Genomic DNA, 23,538 nt, shown 5'->3' on the forward strand with positions numbered 1-23,538 from the left:
CCATCAAAATGGGGGGGAGGGGTTGAGGGGAAGATCAGGCTACTCCTTAATCACATTAAAAATTATTAAAACAGTATTAACAAAAAGATCCCGATAGTACCTTGAACTTAAAATTTTAAATGTACAAAATTTACAGTGTAATTGAGCATCAAGAAATAGTGGTATTATAAGTTTTGTTGCTTTTTTTTAACAAACAGAAAACATTCAGAAAATCTGCTTTAATAAGTATTATTAAAGTTGCATAGATATGCACGAATATTTGAATTATTTATAGTTTAAAAGTTACTTCAACTGGATGAATTTCAAAAACACAAAGTTTAAATTCTCCTGGCCATCTAAGATGGCAAACATAAACAAAGCATATGGCTTTTTAGAAAAAGTTTGAAAAGACAAACTGACAAGCAAAATGAAGGTATGCACGTTCTTTAATTAGTTCCATAGAGGTAGGTGGAATAATACTGAACAACTGAACATAAGCTAAGATGTTACAATAACAATTCTTATTGGGGGTAGAGGTAGACGGGGGTTGAGAGAGTGAGACGGGTAGAGAACATAAAACATTTACTTTACTAAATGCATTCCATTTTCTTTCACTAGGTCATCCCCATGTGCTGCATTCCTCTCTGGGTGAGTACTTAGACTATTCATCTCCTTTGGAACATTACAAATAACCAAAAAAAAAAAAATCACTTTTTCATTAATTAGTATTTTTCACATTCTAATCAAATGCTTTTTCCATTTAATTGATGGACAGAAATTCTGTGACTTCATTAAAATTACAGGCACAGTGATGACCTGGTATCGTAAGCCTTGAAAATCAGCAACTTACTTGAGGGCACAGATTGCTTTTCACAGTTGAGTACTAAAGATTTGGTGGCAAAAGACAAGTCTTGAATTACCTCCACTCATTACTTCAAATTCTAACCTCCAAAGAACTGTCTTGGCCTGTCTATAGACTCTCTCTGTAACCATTTAATCACAAATATTTTCTTTACCAGAAACTTATTTTTTAAAGCCTGGCTTCTGTTTAGTGTTACTTTAAAAAAAATTATACAGGACAATATTAATAGGACAGGTACTGCCTGCCACTGGAAACATACAGGGTAATTTTGAAATGTTATCTATCACAAAGTCCATTTAATGGAAAAGACATGTCTAAGTAACAATAAAAATGGATTTAAAAACACTGAAAGAGGTTATAAAAACAGGACATTATCCACAATTTTCCAGTTACTGGCATTTGAGCAACACAATATGAATATTTTAAAAGAAATAGAATAATTTTAATTTATAATTTTTCCATCCAAATGGTTCTATGTTATGCCTTATGTAGAGACAGGACTGCTGGAACACTGCCTTGCTGTTGCTAGATGAATATAGAAGGGGGAAAATCACCATGAATAGGAATGGAAAGAACATCTCTTCAGAAAACAGCAGCCAGCTTTTAAAGCTGCCTAGGTGGGGACCAACAGCCCCCTGGTGGGCTGAAACTTCAAATTAAATCACATAAAGAGGAAGCAGCTGTAGTAGTAAATCAGCAACAACAGGAATAACTGTCTTGATGACTCTGAGATCAAGGCTGTTAAAATGCTCGGTATATAGGAGGCGAAATGAAATAGGGAACTGTACACACAATACAAAACCACTGCATTTCAAGAGACCTGTCTCTTCCTGATTCAAGCCTAGCAGAAGAAGATAACCTTATCCTTAGGCCATCTAGATAAGATCTAATTTGCTAACATTATATTTCTGGCATCAAATCCAATCTCTTCTTTAAAGAGACGTGAGAATTCATTGCTCTCCCTTCTTTGCAAAGTTGAGGGAACTCCCGGCGTGGAACATTGCATATGTCAAGAGTTGGTTAAGTGTTGCCTAGTTTTGCTGAAGTGATGGTTTTGGTTTCTTTTAAATGTTTTGTTATAAGAGATGGCTCTGCGGGAAAGGATATGTTGGGAAACGCAGGTAATATAAGAACAGAAGGCATCAATAACGTTTTAAAAATATTTTTAAAATTATATTTAATATAACATTAAATAATATGAATAAAATACTTTAAAAAGCAGTGGTTTTTTTTGAGGGTTATATACTTCACTTAGGTGAGGGTCATTTACTATCTGGAACATAGAGGCAAAGTCTGAAAGAAAAAAAAGGGGGGGAGTATATGCATATAAAACAGATGAAACAAAAGCTATATATTGAAGCCCAAATATTTCACTTACTAAGAAGCAACTCTAATGCTATCATGCAAAGCCTATTGATCAACTTTGGACACAATGAGTTTCCAAACTTATAGCAAATCAGAAGCAGCAAATCAGAAGCAGCAAATCAGAAAGGCGAGTGGGAATGGCATGAAGTGAATGAAGAAGTGAGTAAGATGAAGTAGACGGCGAGGAAAAGCAGGAGCTGCCACTTCAGGTATGCACATGAATAGCCGAAGAAATAGATAATAGTAAGGGAAAAGATATAACTCAGGCTCAAAAAGAATTTTAATATTATCTTACATCTATATAGTGCTCTACTGTTTACAAAGGCCTCTCCTCACGACAATCCCGTTGGTAAAGTAGGTAATTCGAATTTAGGTAACTGAAATTGGAATAAATTGACAGAGCTCATATACGGAGAGCCAGGACCTGAAACTGCCACTCAGAGGGACACCAGTCTGAGGTAAGAGTGAAGAGGAAAAATTCACATCACTGTTTAATAACCGATGTTCACAACAGGCCACAAAGCAAAGATCAAAGGATTTCTACTTGAGGCTCAGCACTGCTCCTCCGGTGGGGCTGAGCGGAACTCAGCTGCATTCTATTCCACCCCCAGCCAATGCTGGCGCTGCTGGAGGCACTGTGGAATCTGTCTGGTGACTAGGATCTGGACCTTTGCCCCGAGTACCTCTTCTTGGGCCTCTACTCCATAGCGCTCAGCTAAGTTTTATGCCTTAATCCGGGTGGATTAAAATGCATCCATAAGAGCTCTATTATCTGGTTTAGTTTTCCAGGAAAGGTGGACAGACAAAAATCACACAATCACAAAGTCAGAGCTATAAGGAATTACAGGAACAGCTGAGTCCAATGCATGTCTGAAAAATAACCCTTTCTCCAACATACCTGACAATCACGTTGTCCAGCCTTTGCTCAAGGTCCTCCAACTAGAGGGAACTCACACCTCAATTCTATTTTTGCAAAATTCTCAATGTTCAGAAGTTTTTCCTTACATCCTATCAGAATCTGCATCTCTGAAGCACTCACACATTGCTCCGAGTTCTCTGTCCTAAGGGAAATTTAATCCCTTCATCCATAAACAGGGCCTAGTTTTTCAGGAAGTATGGCCAGGCCTGAACTCATAGGCAGAACACAGAAATTCAAACACAAAAAATGTACCGAGATGAGTGACCAAAAAGCTGTAAGGATGATGTAAGGGAAACAACCAGATAAAGATTCAGCTGTATTCAAGACTTTGCCCATGGACCTCAGAAGCAAAGAGTGTATACCTGAAGGGAAACACACATTTAATAAATTTACAACTACACTAAGCCTTTTAGTATAACATGTATAGCAAATTTGGGAGCTGAAAACCCCCTAGTATAGAGAGCAAGGGTCAATAGAAAGCCTTGGCTGCTATAAATAATCCACCACTGGATATTTCTAATACTTCTTTGCCTTATATAGATGATTGGAGATTTTCCAAGAAGCAAGCCTGAGCCTTGGTTTGTGCTTACTGGGTGAAGTTCCCATAGCAAACATTTTGTTTAGTATACTGTATTTAAAGGGAAGGGAAGAGTGTGTAACCTATTTTTGAGAAGCCACTATTGAAAAGGTGAAGACAAAGTATTTAAGAGGCCTGATGACCCAAAATAAGCACAAAAGACAAAAATCTGCAAATTAGATTTGGATAAGAAAAAGATCATAGAATTGATAAACAAAACTAAACGTTGGCTGTTTGAAGAGATTAAATAAATTGGTAAAACTTTAACCAATTTGATTAAGGGGAAAATTAAAGTAATAAAATAAAAATTAACCCAACAGATGAGAAATAAAAAGAATTATTAGCACTTACTATAAACAGTTATAAGCCAACAAAACTGGGAACTGAAACAAAGTATTACATACAAAAGTATAAGATAGCCTAAATCAAAAGAACGCCAAGTAGAGACCATAATGCAATTTCAGAAAGAAAAAAAAAATTGAAGTAGGAAAAACCATAGGGCAAGAGGGAACCTTGATTACACAAATTATCTCAATAACTGTAAAAGAAGATATTCTAATAAATTCTATTTATGAGTCAAATATAATGTTCATAACTAAAGATGGGAAAAATACAAAAAGAAAAATATAACCAATATCATAATGAATATTAATTAAAATGTAAATACATTCTGCCAAAATATTATAGCAATTTATGAAAAAAACATTCACTATGATAATGCTGGATTTATACCAAGAATGCAAGGATGGCTGAACATTAGGAAAATAATTAACATAATTAATCATGTTAAAAATAAAAACTTCCAAAAGCACATGATTATATCAGTAGATGCAGAAAAAAAAACCTTTGACACAATTTAAACCTAATTTATGTTTTCTAAACAATTCTACAAAGCATAGGTAAAGAATGCATTTTTAAATATTATAAAAAGTATGTATCTAAAACCAAAATCCAGGATCACAAGCAATGAGGAAATACTGGAAGCCTTCCCAATCAAAATAGCATAAAGTAAGGAGGCCTTCTTTCCCTGGTGTTATTTGGAAAAGTTTTTTAAAATGTTAGCAATAGATATAAAACAAGAAAAATTAATTAAAGGTATATAAATAGGCAAAAAGGGGACAAACTTATCCCTATCTGCTGAAAAGATTTGACAGTTTACTTACAAAATCCCAGAGAAGCAAAGAAACTGAGACAATTAATAGCTTCAGTAAATAACAGGAATTAAAATAAACCTACAAAAACCAACAACATGCCTAAATAGCAACAACAAAATAATAAAGCATGATGTGCTATTGGAAATAACTACAAACTATCCTAACAATAATCTATCAAGGTAGTGCCTTCAACAATGATAGGGAAATTTGGAAGAGGGGTGAGATTTTTTGGGAAAGATAATGAGTTTTGTTTTGAACATGAAAAGTTTGAAATTAGAATATTAAACTGGAAATGACAGAAAGACAATGAATAATATAAGACTAGAGTCAAATAGAGAGACTAGAATTGGATATAATAATAACAATAATAATATCAGGTGGCATTTATATAGCACTTGAAGTTTGCAAAGTATTTTACAAATATGATACAATCTCATTGTATCCTCATAAGAACCTTTGGTGGTAAATGTTATCATTATCACCATTTAACAAATGAGGAAACAGAGGCAGAGAGGTTAAGTGGCTTGCCCAAAGTCACAAAGCTAGTAAGTGTCTGAGTCTCATTTCAAATGTAGGTCATACTGACTCAAAGTCCTCCAAGTTTCTATCCACTGTGCCAACTAGGTGTCCAACAGAGATCATAATTGAACCCATGGAACCTTATGAGATATCTGGGAAAAGCTGTATAGAAAAAAAAAAAAAAGGACCCAAGACAAGTTTGGGATACATCCATAGTTAGTGGACACGACATTTCACATACTTGTATAATGCCAAAGGCTAGTCCCCAATAGATAAACAGTAAAAGGATATGAACAATTTTCAAAAGAAGCATTACAGTCTATTAACAACTAAATTTCTATATATGACTTAATAGAATCCCAAAATCTGAAAGTTGGAAGGAATCTCCTCAGACAGGAGATGATCATCCCCTGAATCTTGCTATCATCCAAAAATGTTCAACACTTCTATATTCATGATCTCTGAAATCTCCTCATTTGATCTTCTTGAAATCACTAGTAATAAGAGAAATGCAAATCAAAAGAACTCACACACAGCTAATTGGCAAAGATGACAAAACACTGACCATAGAAAGAGTCAACGTTGGAGGGGTGATGGAAAGCTAAGCATTGCTGCTGGAGCTGTGAATTGGCAGAATCTTTCTGGAAAGTAATTTGCAATTATGCAAAGATAATATCTAAAATATCCATATCTTTGACTCGAAGATCCCACTGCTTGGCATATACCACAAGGAGGTCAATAATAGAAAGAAACACTCCCATGTGAAACAAAATATTTGTAGCACTTTTGATTATAGCAAAGAACTAGAAACAAAGTAGATGCCTGGCTAAACAAACTATGGGACACTGAAGCAATAAAATTTCTTACAGCATAATTACTGTGCTATTAAACAAAAAATTGAATAGAAGAAATGCATGGAAAGATTTATATTAACTAATGCAAAGTGAAATAAACAGAACCAAGCAAACAACATGACTATGACAATACAAAGCAAAAGGATAAAAACTGAATCCTACAAAATAATAATGAACAAATTTGCCCCAAAGAAGAGGTATAATAAAGCACCTCCCCATCTAACTTGCAGTGGCAGGAGACTCTGGGAGTGAAACAGTGAACAAAATGCCTGAATTTTCTGATGTGTTGACTGGATTTGATGAATGACATATTTTTCCTCTCTTATCTTATGATATAGTGACAGGTAACCATGAGGGAAAGAATAAAATTGGGAAAACATGATGTAATGATAGAAGATATCAGTCAAGTTTTAAAAATTTTTTTGATGATATCTAATAGGAATCCTTTCCAGTTTAAAAAATTCTGATTCTTTGTAGTACTACCATGGAAAGTTTCAACTCCTGGAAACTTTTTTATACAGAGTGGTGATAATTTTTGTCTCCAGATTACTAGATTCCCCCTGATTTGAAGTTGTCATGTAGAGAGTAGATGATCACTTGTCAGCAATGTTGTCACAGGGATTCTTTTTAAGGTACAGTCAGTCAGTAAACATTTTTAAAAGACAATCCCTGCCCTCAAGGAAATAAAAGTCTGATGTGGGAGACAACACGCAAACAACTATTCACAAACAAGCCAGGTACAGGGATAAACTGGAAATAACCAGCAGAGGGAAGGAATCTTAATTAAGAGGTATCAAGAAAGGTTTCCTGTAGAAGATGGGATGTGAGCTCAGAATTGAAGGATGTCAGGAAACAGAGATGAGGGGAGATGAAGTGAAGATCTTTGAGAAAGAGAGAGATGTGGGAATGTTTGCAGGCAGTAGGGAAGTAGCAAGTAGAAAGGGAGAGACTGAAAATCAGTGAAAGGGGGAAGGATGGAGGGGCCAGTATGCTGGAGGAGACATGATGGAAAGGATCACTTGTGCAGGTGGAGGGGTTTGCTCTGGCAAGAAGAGCAATCCCTTCTTGTGAGACAGGAGTAAAAAAGGAAATAGTGGCAGAAGGCATTTGAGTGATACAAGATGAGGAAAAGAGGGAGGTCTTGACAAATGACCTCAAGTTTTTCAGCGAAATATGAGGCAAAGTTTTTAGCTGAGCAGGTCAGAGGAAGAAGAGCAATGGGAGAATTGAGAGGAATGGAAGATTTGGAAGAGCTGCAATGGTGATTGCCTTATAGCAGCAAGGGCCCAGTTGAGGTAATGTAACATAAATCTGTAGTGGACCCAGTCAGCCTGGTTTCATGACTTAACCTACATTTAGCAGCACATGTATAGGAGCAAAGGCAGCAAATGGTGGGAGTGATCCAATGGTGAGTCTTGGCAGGGAAAAAGAGAGCAATGGACTTAAGAGAAGAGGGCAGTGAAGAGATGAACTGGATCACCAAGGGGTCTGGATGGGCAAAGGAAGAGAGTAGCTGGTATAAAGGTGATTGCCTGGGAGAGAATTAAATGGTCCAGGTAATGGAGTTCAGGATTGGGTTGGAAGACCAAGGAAGAAGTGGAATTACAATAGACTGTGATCAGATAAGGAGATTGCAGAGTTCACAAATATGGGAGTTTAAAACATTTTTTGGGTGATGGCAAGATTCAAGGGATGACCATCTTATCCTTAGAGATAAAGAAATCCTTCCAACTTTTAGATTCTAGGACTCTATTAATTCATATACACAAATTTTCACACAACTTGGAATTGGTACAATGAGTTAGTTTAAAGCAATTAAAAAGCAAACCATGACCCTTAATGGATATTTGTCAATGTACCCTCTCTCAGTATAACTACTTTCAAAGATAACTGTTTCTCTAAAGTTCTGAGCCACATCTTCAAAGAGTCAAGGAATACAGATAGATTGTCAGGAAAGGTCATACTATACAACCTTTTATGCTACAAGATGAGGCATTTTGGGGGACCTCATTGTGAACTACATGGTTGTAAAAAGTACCTAATATTGAAAGAACTAATGCTCAAGAGATCTCCCATTAGTCATTAGTCCTGTCTACTGGAACAAAGGGCCAATTTTGGCTATAGTAATGTTATTGTTATACTACTTAATTATATGTATTGTCTGTTCTTATGTATCAGAACATAGCTAAATGTATAATGTACATTATATGGACAATTTCAGAGCACTGAAACCTAAAGAATAAATATCAGGAAATAAAACTAAATAAAGGGGAAAATGCAAAAGTAGGAAGCAAAGGTGAGAAGAGATCAATGAAAAGGACTAATCTGGAGAGCATGGGTTTAAAATTTAAAAAAAGGAAACTCTACTTAGATAACAATTGTACACATGTATACATAAATACATACATACACAAGCACATCAGGAAAATAGAATCACAATTTTTGTTAACAAAAGATTCATGCTACTGAAAAATAAAGCTTAAAATATTTTAATCTTGTTTATTTGAGTTTTGCTATAATGATTATTTTCATTAGATTATCCAGTACTCCTTTATGGTGGTAATTTTGTTAGCAAAAGCAAACTGACCTCTTAGGAAGGAATGTGATCCAGTGTGCAAAGGAAAACTATACAAACATGTCTGCTTACTAGATTTCATTATCATTTAACCAAGTAATTATAAATTAGCCTTTAATTACAGTGGGCAGCTATATTCTGCTTCCCCCACCTCACACACTATAGATAATAACCTCAACAGCTGGATTCTGATATTTGTTCCACAGTAATGGAAGATGACAGAGTAAAAAAAGCATAAGATACAAAAGGTTAAAAATAAATGGAGATTAGGTCTCCATTAAAACAATCTCACTACAAAGAGACATCCTTTCTAAAAAAATCTAACTTGGTTAAAATCAAATTCCAAATGATAATAACTCATATAAATAATTTTGTCTATAAACTTCATTCACAGTGTTAATTGTGAAAAAAACACTAGAATAATGGTGTAGATAGAATTTTTACTATAACTTATTAGTAAAATCATTTAACTTTTCTGAACCTGTTTTCTTATTGAGGCAATAGGATAATAATACTTGTACTACCTACCTAATACAGTCAAGCATAATATAAACTTAAAGTACAATATACATGTCAGCTATCATCATTTTCAAAATAAAAAATAGGATAAAGATTTATTCCATATGGTCCATGTGATTGAATGTTTTTGGTCACCGCTGATGAAAACTAAGTAATCATTTTTACCATGATAGTTTGCACAGCTTTCAGTTCAATCATTTTTCAGTCATGTTTGACTCTTTGTGATCCCATTTGGGGTTTTCTTGGCAAAGATACTGGAGTGGTTTGCCATTTCCTTCTCCAGCTCATACTACAGACGAGGAAACTGAGGCAAACAGGGTTAAGCGACTTGCCCAGGGTCACACAGCTAGCCAAATGTTTGACACCAGCTCCGGACTCAGGAAGATGAGTCTTTCTGATTCCAGGCCCAGCATTCTCTCCGCTGTGCCGCCTAACTTGCCCAGCTCAGAATTGCCAAAATTCACCCACAGAGCTGTAGAAGAGCTGTGAACCATGAAAAACCAAGAGAAAGCCCAAGCTGAAAGCACAGGCACTCACATTTGCCTCAAACCGCTCTGCCCCCTGGCAGAGTATGCTTCTCTTGCTTTCTCTATCTCTGTTTCTAGTTTACCTTCATTTCAGCTCTACTACCGCCTCTGCTTACTCCTCGTTTTCCCCGATGCATTTTCCGTGCTCTGCCTTCACACAGATTTTCAGTCCAGTAGGAATCCTGGAGAGGGAGACAGGGAACTAGACTTGGAGTCTGGAACACCTGGATTTCAGTCTTGCCTTAGACGTGTTGTAGTTGTGTGACACTAGCCAAGTCATTTAGCTGATCTGTGACTCAGTTTTCTCATTTGCAGAGAGAGATATTGGACTTCTAAGCTTAAATCTATAATCCTATTAGCTTACCTCTACTTCATTTTAAAAGCAAGCAGGATGAATATTTTAGGTTTATCTAAGGAGAAATATATGTTGCTTTTTCTATGTGTCACAGACTTCTGTGAGTCCCTGGCCCATTTACCACCTCTGATTTCAAAGGTAAGACTTTAAATTTCTATTCTTGTATGTAAAACAACATTCCAAAATATTTCCAAGGGTAAATAAATGAAAAGTGACTTACATGGAAGTATAAAGTTTACCAAGTAAGTGTAAGATTCTTCCCCCTAAAATCTAATGACATTAAAAAAAAAAAACTATATGACCTCTGAATCTATTTGCAAATAAGTGGAGGAAATTCTCTACCGTTTTCAAATATCATTATAATTCCCCAAGTTTTCTGTTGACAATGATGTCAGAGAAGCAGTACTATTTTACATGTCTTTAAGAAGAAAAAGAAAAGAAAATCAACACAATAATAATGTTAAGTAATACATATTAATATAATAATATATAATTTTAAATATCCATATAAATTAATATATTATAATAATTATGTAATCATTCACAATATAATCATATAATTATATAAATATAGTTAAAATAATGATTATATAAAATTTATGATATATTTGTATTAATATTAATATATTAATAAATATTTTAAATATTTGCTATTATATATGCTACATAATTATAGGTATAATTACATATTATATAATATATAATAATATACATATTTTAAATAATAAATATTTTCCACAAAATTAATTAGAAAAAAAAGACAATTCAATCATGGGGACAGAAGGGTAAGGACTTGAAAGTATGATAAACACCTTTCAGTTTCTTCAACATAGTTTTTAAGGACTCCATTGAGCTTTTAAAACACAAACTATAGGTGTTTCCAAAGGCTCAGGATTTCTCTGAAGGCTTCCACAACAGGAAACACCAAATCCAGAGCCTTTCAAGTGTTCACACTTCATCAGTAACTTCCTGACCTCCTTGCTATTTCTTTCTGAATAAAGAATTATTCTGGAATAGGGAAAGGCTACTGATACAGATGACTAATATAGCTATCTCTTGCTTAATTAAAGAAATCTCAATCACAAGGAAGTCAAATATAAATATTTGTCCAAAATGCGCTGCACACTGAAGTTCCATCTAAAGATACCAAGTTTTGCTCATGGCCTCTGGAATTTGCTACTGGTTACACATTTGTCTGCAGAGTGGGTAGAGATTATGACCTGAATTTCATTCTTTGCTTGAACTACTCAAACATAAGTTAAGTAAAATCTTCAAGCATAACGAGCTACTATAACACTAGGGATCAATTAGGATACTTTTGTAATAGTCGAGGCAAGAGGTGATGAGTACTTAAACTAAATTCCCAGCCATGTGAAGACAGGAGTCAGATAAGGGAGATGTTGTAGAAGTGGAAACGGCATGATCTGACAACTGATTGGATAGAGTGAAGAGGAATGAGAAGTTATGTGCCATGCCAAACTCACAAATCTGGGAGATAATCAATCAATTAACAAATATTTATTAGTTGCTTACTATGTGCCAGGACTGGGCTAAGCACTGGAGAGTAAGACAGTAAGGATAGTTGCTTTCCACAAAATTAGGGATGTTTTAAAAGGTGAGAGTTTGTGGGAAAGAAAAGAATTCAGCCTTGCACATGTTGAGATGTCTGCAGGACATCTGATTGGAAATATCTGACAGGCAATTTGTGATGTGGAACTGAAACTCAGGAGAGAGACTGGGGCTGGAGGCACAGACTTGGGTGTCATCACAGAGATGATGGTAAGACCTAAAGGCGCATATGAGATTGTACAGAAAGACAATGAAGGGGAAGGAGAAAGCCTAAGCCAGGAAACACCCACAGTTAGGTGGCCATGTGGACGATGACCCAGTAGAGTGAACAGGAACAGTGTGTCTGTGAAGATTCCTTTCACCAATGAAATCACAGACACAAACCATAAAATGAATTAATTAATTCATATGCTACAGTGCAAAGTGCTGAATGTACATTCAGAAGCTTTGGCCTAAAGTCCTGGCTCTGCTGCTTACAAACTGTGCTAGTCAGATTACTCAATTTTTCTTGCCTCAATATCCACATCTTTAAAGTAAGTATGATGTTTGTACTACCTATAGCAATGGTTGTTGTGAGATTCACATCAAGTCAACTGCCTGGAATATTTTTGTTGTTCAGACATTCAGACATACCCCACTCTGAGACCCCATGGACTATAATACTGTCCATTGGGTTTCTTGGCAAAGGTCCTGGAGTGGTTTTCCAAGGCCAGAGCTCTATTCACTGCACCACCTAGCTGCCCCTTTTCCATTTGGCCAATTCTGCTTTTCAAGGCATTCTTCTCACTGGATTTTTGTACCTCTTTTAATATTTGGTATTTTCTGCTTATTAAGGAGGGCCTGAGTTCAAATCCAGCCTCAGATACTTAACACTTACTAGCTGTGCGATGGTAGGCAAGTCACTTAACACTGATCGCCTCACTGGGCCCCCCCTAAAAAAAAAAAAAAAGAGACAGAGAGGCACAAAAATTGACCGACTTGCCCAGGATTGCACAGCTCATGTTTAGATTTCCCTAAATATGGGACCTCATTTTCCAAATAAGCACTGATGGTAGCAAATGCAAATTAAACATGGGACCATTTTTATTTTACAGACAATGCAGGAGACTCAGAGGGCCCACAGGAGCCAGAAAACACAGCAAGCACACAGAGCACTTAGCCTCTCAGCTTTGCCCACAAAGGAAATGAAGAGAGTTGTTATTGGGGCACTCTTCTGACAATCTAGCAAATCACTCTTCCCGAAAGAGTCCTCGTTGTTGCCAAGACTTACAGTTCTGCCCTGTAGCATAGACTGGAGAGAAAAAATTAACAAATATGAGGTGGCTGCTGGTCAAGCAATCCCTTTCCCATCAGGCCTGTAATCAATCAACCAATAGATAAAGATTTATCAAGTGCCTACTATATGCCAGGTACTGTGCTAAGTCCTGGGGACACAAAAAGAGGCAAAAGACAGTCCCTGCCCTCAAGGACTCACAATATAATAGGGGAGACAACAAACAAATCTATACAAACAAGCCATATGGAGGATAAATAGGAAATGATTAATATAGGGAAGGCACTGGAATTAAGAAGGACTGGGAAAAGCTTCCTATAAAAGGCGAGATTTTAGTTGGGACTTAAAGGCAGCCAGGGAAGTCAGTAGTCAGAGTGCAGGAGGGAGAGCATTGCAGGCATGGGGAACAACAAGAGAAAATGCCCAGAGAAAAGAAAGGGAGCGTTTTGCTCTAGGAAAGGCATGGAGGGTAAAGTCACTGGATAAAAGAGTGCATGGCAGGGAATAAAGTGGAAGAAGGCTAGAAAAGTAAGAGGGTGCTAAGTTATGAAGGCTTTTAATGCCAAACAGAATTCTATATTTGATCCTGCAGGTGACAGGGAGCCACAGGAGTTTACTGGGCAATGTCTTAACAACTCAACGGCCTTGCTCTACAGACATGAGGCTACATAGGAACTATACGGGCCATCCCCTTTATTGTCTATTTTGTCAGGAATCATAAATAATCAAACATTCCATATACCAAAAAAAAAGATTGTTTATGACACCATGAACTTGTTGTGCACAGCTTTTAAAAATGTATATTAAATTTAGCATATAATGAATTTGCCATGTGACCATTTCAGAACTTTTTTTTCTTAAAATGTGATGTTCTTTTATTTTTACATCTCTATTATATACCATTAGCTTATCCCAACAGATGAGTTAGTCGTCCTAACTCATGGTTTAAGAAACCCAATAGTAGGCCTTGTATTTAAAAGTCAAATTTCTACTCAGCTCTAGTCTTTTCATGAAAAAAAAAAATTCTTGAAAGTCCTCTATTTCATTGAATTTCCATTGTTCCCCTTGAAAGATTATCTCAGTTTTGCTGGTTTGCTGATTCTTGGTTGTAATCTAGCTCCTTTGCCCTCCAGAATATCATATTCCAAGCCCTCTGATCCTTTAACACAGAAGCTTTATTCTGATGGTGACTCCATGATACCTGAATTGTTTCTTTCTGACTGCTTGCAGTATTTTCTCCTTGACCTGGGAACTCTGGAATTTGACTATAATATTCCTAGGAGTTTTTATTTTGGGATCTCTTTCAGGAGGTGATCAATGGATTCCGTCCATTTCTATTTTGCTCTCTGGTTCTAGAATATCAGGGCAGTTATCCTTGCTAATTTCCTGAAAGATTATGTGTAGGCTTTCTTTTTGATTATGACTTTCAGGTAGTCCAATAATTTTACAATTATCTCTCTTGGACCTATTTTCCAGGTCAGTTTCTTTTCCAATCAGATATTTCACATCTTCTTCTATTTTTTTTCATTCTTTTGGGGTTTTTTTATTGTTTTTTTCATTTTTCATAAAGTCATTAGCTTCCATTTGCTCAATTCTGATTTTTAAGAAATTTTTTTCTGTAGTGAGCTTTTGTACCTCCTTTTCCATTTGGCCAATTCTATTTTTTAAGGAATTGTTTTCTTCAGCCAATTTTTGTGCCTCTTTTTCCATCTGGCCAATTCTGCTTTTCAAGGCATTCTTCTCCTCATTGGATTTTTGTACCTCTTTTACTATTTGGTCTCTTCTGCTTTTTAAGGTGTTATTTTTTTCAATATTTTGTTCTGTGCTTCTTTTATCAAGCTGTTGCCCCTTTTTTCATGATTTTCTTGCATCACTTTAATTTCTCTCCCCAATTTTTCCTCTACCCTTCTTACTTGACTTTCAAAATCCTTTTTAAGCTCTTCCATGGCCTTAGACCAATTCAAATTTTTCTTGGAGGCTTTCGATGTTTTGACTTTGTTGACTTCTTCTAAGTGTGTATTTTGATCTTCCTTGTCATCATAGTAATTTTCCGTGGTCAGATTTTTTTTCCAACTGTTTGCTCATTTTCCCAGCCTATTTCTTGACTCTCAACTGTTTGCTAAAGTAGGGATCTGCTTCTAGGGTGGAGGGTACACTGTCCCAAGCTTCAGAGGTTTTGTGGTGTTGTTTTCAGAGATACTTCTTGGGACCTATTCGTTTTCAGTTCTTTCAAGGTGGTATGATCTAAGGAGAGGTGTTTGCTGCTCTCCTGGCCTGTACTCTGCTCTGTGAGTGACCACAAACACTCTTTTCTGCTCTGGAACTGTGATGAGAGTCCCTGCTCTACTGCAACTGCCAGCTCTCATTTGCTAGTGCTCCTCCTTGCTCTGGATCTGCCATTCAGGACTGCAACCTGGATCTGAGTATGGACGAAGGAAGAGAATCCTGCCCCAGTGCCAGCAAAGAGACCCCTATAATCTCCTTCTGACCAGCTGTTTGACTCCCTTACTATGGGCTGAGGGCTCCAGAAGCAGGTGCTACAGTTGCTCATTCAGTCATTCCCAAGGCCTGCTCCTGGTTTGCTGGGGTCTGGTCTGTACGGGACTGCAATAGACCATTCTCGCTGACTTTCTAAGTTGCCTTTGGCTGGAAAATTATTTCACCCCATCCTCTCGTGGGTTCTAATGCTCCAGAATTTGTTTTAGGGCACTATTTAAAGGTGTAGTGAAAGATTGGGGGAGATCAGGCAAGTCCCTGCCTCTTCTCTGCCATCTTGGCTCTACCATATCTGCTACTTCTTTCCCAAGAAGTAGGATGCATGACTCATTATCAATCTTCTGATTGGTGATTACACTGATCAAAGTAATGAAAACTTTCAAAGTTGTTTTCCTTTTTACATTATTCTCATAATCATGTAATGTCAAGTCAACAAGAGTTTATTAAGGGCCTACGATATACAAGGCACTGAATCAAAAAACATTTCCTGCTCTCAAAGAGCTCACAGTCTAAGAGATCACATGTAAACAACTATACACAATCAAGAGAAACAGGGAAAAATGGAGGTAATGAAAATTATTCTTTTTCTCATTTTTGTTAGCATTAGTTTATACAAATCTTCCCAATTTCTCTGAATTTTTCATATTTGCCATTTGTTATGGCACAATAATATATTTCAGCAATCCATATGCCACAATTGTTCAGCCATTCTCTAACTGAGGAGCGCCCAATTTGTTTCAAATTCTTCAAGGACCTTACTCTGTCATGGAGGAACACACTGCATTAGGAAATCTAATCAAGTGCCTATTGTTTGAAAGACCTCAAGATACAGAGATAAAAAAGATACATATCATTTTACATAACACTAAGATACATAACTGGAAGAAAAAAATATGTCGGTCATGTAGTTGGTAGGAAAACAGACTGCCTGTGTATTCCATTGGCACCCACATGGTGTGCCACAATGCAGATAAGGACCCCAGGAATGTTGGGTTGAATACCTGTAGAGAATTTATGGGAGGCCATGGATAAGAGTCCCAGAAAATAAAAACAATGGGATGGGATAAAATCTGTAGCACTGGAGGAAGTAACCATACTGAAATGACAGAGCAATCAAAGCATGCAAAGTAATAAATTCCTCAACAATCCTTTAGCAGTTTTAATGACTTCATTCAATAACTGTTTTGACCAAAATTATATTTATACTCTACTTGTCTTTTGGAAACAAACAAAAAAAATATATATATATACATATATATGTGTGTGTGTGTATTATTAATTTTATGCATACTTACATGAATTAATTAAATTTAACTAGGAATACATTCCATAAAACATATCACTTATTTTAATTTCCACAGAATAGACTACTACAATTTTTCAAACACATTTTAAATATAAGTTAATTTTTACTAACTTTTCCCAAAGTAATCACTTATCAGTGAAGTATGTCTAAGTGAATTTTTATTCAGTCCAACTTATGAACCATTTTATGGTTCATAAATATTGTCAGAAGTTCCATGCATTCCATGGGCAAAAATGAAATCCTTCAATGAAGTCTTTGTGTTTTAATTAAGCAATTCTATATGCATAGTTAAATAGAATGACCTTAACTAAATGTTGCTGACGAAAATATCTAGTTTTCTACTAATAAAATAAAATATTATCAAAGAAAAAATGTTAATACTAAAACTATACTTTTCATTTAGGTACCAGTTTGCCAGAAAACAAGTTTATGTAATATTAATCTATTTCTCAGTCATTTCTACCTTGAAGAGAGAGATGTCCAAACCAACATAGCTCCCTATGCACACTGACATAACTCTCTGCCCCAAGAAGATATCAGGTAACATTTATAGCGATTTTAAACAAGGAAAATATCACAAGGTATAAAAACATACTTTGTGTTAACATTCCAGGATTGCTGGGTACCTAAGTCTCCATAATATTCCCTCTGGAACTACTCCCCTCTTTCCTGGAGTTGAACAAAGACATCTCTTCCCTTTAATTAATATCTTAATTCTTTCTGTTTAGAGAAAGTCTTTCTTTCTCAGTGTGGAGGGTACAATCTTTCTTTTTCCTCCTCCCTTCAGTTCTGTCCAACTCTTCATGACCCAATTCAGGTGGATCTCATTTTCTTGGCAAAGAAAGTAGTTTGCCATTTCCTTCTCCAGTTCATTTTACAGATGAGGAACTGAGGCAAACAATGTTAAATGAATTGCCCAGGATCACACAGCTATTAAGTGTCTGAGGCCAGATTCGAACTCATGAAAAATGAATCTTTCTAACTCCAGGAACTCTAACCACTGCGACACCTAGTTGCCCCTACCTGCATGTGCAGTGGCCACACTCCAGTAAACATCTCAGCAGACTTGCCAAACCAAGTTGAAGGTAACCAATAGGCCTCAAACCCATCAGTGAGTTAGGAGGATGTCTACCCAAAGCATGTGAAGATTTCCCACGGTGCTACTGATTACAGAAATGCAAATCGAAACAACTCAGGTACCAAATCACACCTATCAGATTGGCCAACATGACAAAACAGGAAAATGATAAATGGTGGAGAAGATGTGGGAAAATTGGAACACTAATGCATTGCTGGTGGAGTAGTGAAATGATCCAACCATTTTGGAGAGCAATTTGGAACTATGCCTAAAGGGCTATACAAATGTGCATACCCTTTGTCCCAGCGAAAGCACTTCTAGGTTTGTATCCCAAAGAGATCATAAAAATGGGAAAAGGACCCACGTGCACAAAAATATTTATAGCAGCTCTTTTTGTGGTGGCAAAGAATTGTAAATTGAGGGGATGCCCATCAATTGGGGAATGGCTGAACAAGTTGTGGTATATGAATGTAATGGAATACTATTGTGCTATAAGAAATGATGAACAAGCAGACTTCAGAAAAACCTGGAAAGACTTATATGGTCTGATGCTGAGTGAAGTGAGCAGAATCAGGAGAACGTTGTACACAGTAACAGCCACGTTGTGCAATGACTAATATTGATAGACTTAACCCTTCTCAGCAAGAAAAGGATCAAAGACATCTCCAAAGGTCTCATGATGGAAAATGCTATCCGCATCCAAAAAAAGAACTATGGGATTTGAATGCAGATCAAAGCATACTATTTGCTTTTTTTTTCTTCTGTTGTGTTTTGTTTCCTCTTTCTTGTGGTTCCTCCTATTGATTTTAATTCTTACTTACAGCATCACTAAGGTGAAAATATGTTTAACAGGAATGTATATGTACAGCCTATATCAGATTGCGCGCCGCCTCGGGGAAGGTGGTGGGGAAGGAGGGGGAGAAAAATTTAAAACTCAAAAGCTTGTGGAAGTGATTGTTAATAAACCAAAATAAATGAATTTAAAAAAAGGGAAAAAAAAAGATTTCCTGTGGTGGAATGGGTGGATTAGAACAACTCTTTCCAATGACCATGAAAGCAGCAGAAGCAGATGATGTGGAATGCTTAGAGCTTGATCAGATTTCAATAACCCCAAGGTCATCCACTGAATCCCAGGCCACAACCAGTCCTCTTGACTCATCTTGGCACTGGACTTTTATGACTCTGAAAGAGAAAGTGAGGCTTCTGACTTTACGTAACTATGCCTCATTAAATCTAATTCACTCATAAGTCAAGACATCATCCCATGATGTCCTCGGTCCTCTTTGAAAACAAAGGATGAACAAAAATAGAGAGAAAGATGGCCTTAGAGCCAATCTATTTGGATGGACCCAACCACTTCAGGAAAGTGACAGCAAAGGGTAAAGATGTAAACTCAACAGTTACTCTTTGTTGAAAGGTTAGGTACTACCCTTAATTTATTTCTCTACAAAAAGTCTTATGTCTTTTTTTTCTTATCATATACCTTTTCCAAGGAGTTTTTCCATGGATTTTGGAAAAAGGCCTTTATTTTTTCCCCAGTATATAGCTTTGTATTTATTTATTTGCATGTTGTCTCCCCTACTTGATTTTAAGTTCCTTATGGGTAGGAACTGTCTTTTGTTTGTTTTTGTGTGCCTTGCATTTAAAAAAAAATTATTTATTTTTAGTTTTCAACATTTGCTTTTATAAGATTGAGTTCTAAATTTTTCCTCCCTCCTTCCATTCCCCTTTCCCCAAGACGGCATACAATCTGATACAGGCTATACGTGTATGATCATATTAAACATATTTCTACATTAGTCATGTTGTGACAGAAGAATGAGAACAAAAGGGAAAAACCATGAAAAAGAAAAAAAACAAAAAACAACAGAAAAAAGAGAAAATAGTATGCTTTGATCTGCATTCAGACTCCATAATTTTTTCTCTAGATGTGGATAGGAACTTCCATCATGAACCTTTTGGAATTGTCTTAAATCACTGCATTGCTCAGAAGAGCTAAGTCTAACAAAGTTGGCCATCGTACAATGTTGCTTTTAGTGTGTACAGTGTTTTCCAGATTCTGCTTCCTTCACTCAACATCAGTTCATGCAAGTCTTTCCAGGTTTTTCTGAAGTCCTCCTGCTCACCATTTCTTCTGTAACAAAAGTATTCCATTACATTCATATACCACAACTTGTTCAGTCATTCCCCAACTGATGGGCATCCCCTCAATTTCCAATTCTTTGCCACCATAAAAAGAGCTGCCATAAATAGGAAAAAGGCCTTTAGAAACTAAATAGGAAGATGGCAGAGTAAAAGCAGGGACTCACTTAAACTCTCCCGCAAATCCCTCCAAATACCTGCAAAAAAAATGACTCTAAACAAATTCAAGAGTAGCAGAATCCAAAAAAAGAGAGTGAAACAAATTTCCAGCCCAAGACAACCTGGATGGTTGACAGGAAAAGTCTGTTGCACCAGTCTGGGAGAGAAGTGCAGTCCAACATCAGCTGCGATGGCACATACCAGGCCTGAGCAAACCCAGAGCAGCCCTCAGGGGGCTGAATCACTGACAGCTGTGGCAGTTTCCAGACTTCTCAATCCACAAATGCCAAAGACAACTTGTAAGGTCGGTGAGAAAGGTCTGTCGGACCTGGGTGAGAGGGGACCGCAGTCCAACCACAGCCCCATTGTAGTCCAGGGTGGTGGCAGCCCCGATGGCAGTGGCTGCTTCCAGAGCTCTCAGCCCACAAATGGTAAAGGGATTAAATAACTGATCAGAAGGAGATTACAGGGTTCTCTTTGCTGGCATTGAGGCAGGATTGTGTTACTTTGCCCGTGCTTGGATCTGGGTGGTAGTCCTGGGGTGAGGAGGAGCACTGGCATAGCAGAGCTTGTGGCAGCAGTGCAGAGGGAAACCTCCTCACAGAAGAGAATTCCTGTGGTCACTCACAGACCAGAGCACAGGCCAGGAGAGAAGTAAACACCTCTTCTTAGATCATACCACCTTGGAAGAACTGAAAACTTACAGGTCCCTAGAATATCTCTGAAAACAGTTGCACAAAACCTCTAAAGTTTGGGACAGTATGCCTTCTGCACTGGAAGTAGAGCCCTTCCTTAACAAAGAGTTAAAAAGTCAAGTAATTGGCTGGGAAAATGAGCAAATAGCAGAAAAAAACTCAGACTATAAAATCTTACTTTGGTGACAAGGAACATCAAAACATACAATCAGAACGAAACAAATTCAAAGCTCCTACATCCAAAGCCTCCAAGAAAGATATGAATTGGTCTCAGGTCATGGAAGAGCTCAAAAAGGATTTTGAAAATCAAGTAAGAGAAGTAGAGGAAAAACTGGGAAGAGAGATGGGAGTGATGCAAGAAAAACAAGTTAATAACACCTTTAAAAATAGACTTGACCAAATGGCAAAGAGGTCCAAAAAGCCAATGAGGAGAAGAATGTCTTAAAAAGCAGAACTGGCAAAAGAGAAAAGAAGGTCCAAAAGCTCACTGAAGAAAATAATTCCTTAAAATTAGAATGGAGCAAATGGAAGCTAAGGACTCTTTGAGAAATCATGAACTTACAAAACAAAAACAAAAGAATGAAAAAAATCAAAGACAATGTGAAATATCTCATTGCAAAAACAACTCACCTGGAAAATAGATCCAGGAGAGATAAATTAAAAATTATTGGGCTACCTGAAAGCCATGATCAAAAAAAGAGCCTGGACATCATCTTTAAAGAAATTGTCAAGAAAAACTGCCCTGATATTTTAGAACCAGAGGGTAAAATAGAAATGGAAAGAATCCATTGATCACCTCCTGAAAGAGATCCCAAAATGAAAACTCCTAGGAATATTATAGCCAAATTCTAAAGTTCCCAGGTCAAGGAGAAAACATTGCAAGCAGCCAGAAAGAAACAATTCAAGTATCGTGGAAACACAATCAGGAAAATACAAGATTTAGCAGCTTCTACATTAAAGAATCAGAGGGCTTGGAATATGATATTCCAGAGGTGAAAGGAGCTAGGATTAAAAGCAAGAATCATCTACCCAGCAAAACTGAGTATAATCAATGAGGGGGAAAAATTGATATTTAATGATGTAGAGGAATTTAATGCATTCTTGAGAAGCCAGAGATAAATAGAAAAACTGACTTTCAAATACAAGACTAGAAAGAAGCATGAAAAGGTAATCAGGAAAGAGAAAGCATAAGGGACTTACTAAAGTTAAACTGTTTACATTCCTACATGGAAAGATGATATTTGTAACTCATGAGACCTTTCTCATTATTAGGGTAGTTGGAGGGAATATATACATGTGTGTGTGTGTGTATATATATATACACACACACACACACACATATGTACAGAAAAAGCTTTTACAATGGAGAAGACAGGGGAGCTGAGAGGGAATGAATGAACCTTACTCTCATCAGATTTTGCTTAAGGAGGGAATAACACACACACTCAATTGGGTATGGAAATCTATCTTACCATATAGGAAAGTGGGGAGGAAGGGGATAGAGGGGATGATAGAAGGGAGGGCAGATTGGAGGAAGGGGTAATCAGAAGCAAACACTTTTGAGGAGGGACAGGGTCAAAGGAGAGAACAGAATAAATGAGGGTGGGATAGGATGGAGGGAACTATAATTAGTCTCTCACAACATGACTATTTTGGAAGTGTTTTACATGACTACACATGTATAACCTGTATCGAATTGCTTGCCTTCTCAATGAGGATGGGTGGGGAGGGAGGAAGGGAGAGAATTTGGAACTCAAAGTTTTAAAAATGATGTTAAAAATTTTTTATATGCAACTACCCAGGCAATGGGGTACAGAAATCTACCTTACCCTAATGGAGATTAGAGGGGAAGGGAATAAGGTGGGAGGGTGATAGAAGGGAGGGCAGACTGGAAGAAGGGTGCATGCAGAATGCATGCTGTCATAGGGTGAAGGGAGGGGACAGATGGGGAGAAAATCTGCAACTCAAAATCTTGTGGAAGTGAATGTTGAAAACTAAAAATAAACAAACTGAAAAAAATGTTGGAATCTGGAAGATAAACTTGTTAAAAAAAAACAGAAAGAAACTAAATGGGTTTTTAATAAGCTTTCATAGTATTAACCTTTTCCTAAAGGGGGAGTAAAAAGGGGGAAGAGAAGTGAGATGAGAGATTGTGAAAAAGAAGGGGAGAGATTTAAATCCATTAAAAATAATTATCTAATTTAAATAAAACAGTAATTTTGTAGAATAGATTACTGAGACAATAAATCTTTCAGAGAAGAAAATATAATCAATAAGAGTAGGAAAAAATTGTTCGAGATGTAAGTTCAACCCCAACCCCACCCCTCAAGACTGTCTAAGTCAACAGATCTTAGCCATGTGGCCTAAGGGGCAGCAACTTAATTTCTCACAGGAGCTTCAAATAGCAGTTTCTTCTACACGGAAGGGAAGGAACCAAGTCCCCATCCAAAGCATGTACTTCGGCAGTTTTGGTTGTTCAATATCTAGCATGGAAAGAATTATATTAGTCACTCAACTGTTATGTTTTGAAAATCATGACTATGAAGAATTCAAAGCATTGTAAGGCTTAGATAAACTAACATAGGTTGAAGTAAGCAAAGTCAGGAAAACAAGAA

The 23,538-nt window shown here is 36.8% G+C and overlaps 1 protein-coding gene across 2 annotated transcripts in view; it reads right to left on the reverse strand.

Annotated features, from left to right (window-relative positions):
• CDKAL1 (CDK5 regulatory subunit associated protein 1 like 1) overlaps window positions 1-23,538 on the reverse strand; it is a 668,649-nt gene that overhangs the window by 290,017 nt on the left and 355,094 nt on the right. The gene's annotated exons all lie outside the window — the stretch shown is intronic.

This window comes from Vombatus ursinus, unplaced genomic scaffold (genome assembly GCF_900497805.2).
Source record: "Vombatus ursinus unplaced genomic scaffold, bare-nosed wombat genome assembly UNPS02000577.1, whole genome shotgun sequence".
Classification (NCBI taxonomy): domain Eukaryota; kingdom Metazoa; phylum Chordata; class Mammalia; order Diprotodontia; family Vombatidae; genus Vombatus; species Vombatus ursinus.